The sequence below is a fragment of the Propithecus coquereli genome, unplaced genomic scaffold, assembly GCF_000956105.1.
Source record: "Propithecus coquereli isolate 6110/MARCELLA unplaced genomic scaffold, Pcoq_1.0 Scaffold281, whole genome shotgun sequence".
Taxonomy (NCBI): Eukaryota; Metazoa; Chordata; class Mammalia; order Primates; family Indriidae; genus Propithecus; species Propithecus coquereli.
In genome coordinates this window covers 2,591,987-2,594,401 of record NW_012148408.1, presented here as the reverse complement: position 1 = coordinate 2,594,401, position 2,415 = coordinate 2,591,987, and the positions used below count along the sequence as shown (strand labels likewise).

Below are 2,415 nucleotides of genomic sequence, written 5' to 3'. Positions count from 1 at the left end.
TATACATATAATAAAGAGATCATACCTGGAGATGTGAAAGTGGCAGTTAAATGGCATATGCATCAAATCTGAATCCATGGGAATAAGTAAAATCTTCAAGAGATGTTATATAATATGAGAAGAGTAGGTGGCAGGGAGGAGAACACTAAGGGACGCCAACACTTCAGGGGCCATTGGGGAAAAGGAGCCTGAATACCATCCATTGTGCAGAGTGAATGCTGTTAGGATGAAAAGTGTGGATGACTCACACGTCTGTCACTCCACCTGGAAATTAAATCCCCATTTGGTCCCTTACAATATGGCACTAGTGTTACCTTTACATGCTAATTACATTTTTGTCTTATCTTCAGTGAGAAGTGTTTATTTACCACTGACCACAACTGTGCCTTTGAGAAAATTCCTTTTAGCAGCACCGCAGAATGTCTTTCCCTGGAGGCTTTGCACTTGGAAACAAACCCAGAAACAGTTCAGCACAGGTCAGGAGTATACACCCATCACCCTGAGAACTGACCATTTGGTTTTATTTTAGAAAAGAAATCCTTTGAGGCACATACATGTTTGTTATAGCATTTGATGCTTGAATTTTTCTATACTTCAGAATTATTTTTAATTTCAAGCTCTTCCCTCCCCCTCTTCCCAAGGGATAAAAACTTTTTTGTGGAATTTTGAGGATTTTTAGGCAATGTTTGATATGTTTCTGTTTTTCTTTTGGTGAAGAAGGTCATATGATCCCACAAAACTTAAGTCCAGGGCACTTGCAGATGGAAAAGTTCTGGCAGCGTTCTTAGGGCTGAGGAGGGACATAGAAGTTGGTCATTTTCATATGCCTCTATCTAGCATTTCCTTTTTATCATTCTGTTGAATAATTTCTAATCTAATATATGATATTCTTTTAGAGAAAACATAACTGCATCATCTGGCTTTTTAAGACTATATGCCTTATCGTTCCTGTCAGGGTAGCATTTTGTGCTGGCTCCTATTAGAGTCGATAAAGATTCTGTAGAAGGGATGGGAAAAAGTCCCTGGACCTTCTGCTTTGTCTGAATTGGTTGACAAACCAGATTTCCCCTTTTAGAGCAGAATTCACCTCTGGAAAAATGTTGCAGTCCCTCCCTTTTTCTCTGGACTTAACCTTAGAATCACTTCTAAAATAGTTTCTGTTTTTTGGGAATTTGACTATTCCATCAGTTAAGATTTGTTTGCAAGAAAACCAGAGACCCACCTGGATGTGAGTTGTGTGGATTACTTTATAATGTGACTGCTTTTTACTCTACTAGTTCTCTTATTCTTGGTTGTAGGTGAGATCGCCATACTTGGTGGTGTAGGAGAACAAAATGAAAAACTGTGGAGCTTTACGAAAAAGGCCTCACACATTCAATTGGACAGGTAATAGAGTTTATGCGTTTTGCACTTACTTTTAAGCATTTCAACTCTGTCTTTTTGTTTGTTTGCTTGTTTATTTTGTTTGTTTTCTCTGTTAAAGATTCTGATTAAGGGAGATAGAGGATATATTTTTCAAAGTTTCACTGCCCATTACCACTATTACTAGTGTGAAATAGTTGTGATTGCAATCTTTGTTATAGTATTACTACACATTTTCTTCAATTCCAGCGTATAAGAGAATTGTTAAATTTTAGAAATTCTGTACATGTCATTGAAATTGAGTCATATTTCAGTAAAGCAGATCTTTTGGTATAAGCTTGACAGTTGTGATTCTACCAATTTTCTGTCTTGTTTATATTTATTTGAGAAGAGAATCTTTATGGAACACCTTGCAAAGCCCTCACTGCCGTGAGAATCACTTACTGGGCTTCAGGATCCTTCAAGCATGTGACTGCTCTAAAATAGTCCTTGTATCTTTAACTCTCAGGTTAAAGTCTCATAAACTGAGCTTTGTTTCCTCAGCTTACCAGAAGTGCCTTTGTTGGTTGATGTGCCTTGTTTATCTGCTCAGTTGGATGACTCAGTTCTTAACATAGTGAAAGACCACATTTTTAAGCATGGAACGGTAGCATCTCGCCCACCAGTACAGATAGAAGAACTAGTAGAGAAACCTGGAGGCATCATAGTCCGATGGTGTAAGGTATGTAATTCAGAATTATAGAAGTAGCTTCCACGTTATGGATTTGATATTTGGGGGCCTTCAAAATTTTTTCATTAACTACCATTGAATATTTTCTTCTCTCCTCAAAGAAAAATCCCTTTTGCTTTACAATTAAAATAAAGTCACAGGGAACATGAACTGAGGTAGCTCTTCCAGTTTGAGATACAGTTTTGAAGGTACTTTTTAAAATATTTGTATCACAACATTTTTCCCCATCAGATATTTTCCAGACTTACCTCAATGAATTAAGGATTTCTTTTTTTTTTTTTTGAGACAGAGTCTCACTCTGTTGCTTGGGTTAGAGTGCCGTG

At 37.2% G+C, this 2,415-nt stretch overlaps 1 protein-coding gene across 1 annotated transcript in view; it reads left to right on the top strand.

Moving 5' to 3' along the window:
• CRLF3 (cytokine receptor-like factor 3) overlaps positions 1-2,415 on the top strand; it is a 55,332-nt gene that overhangs the window by 32,672 nt on the left and 20,245 nt on the right. The gene's annotated exons all lie outside the window — the stretch shown is intronic.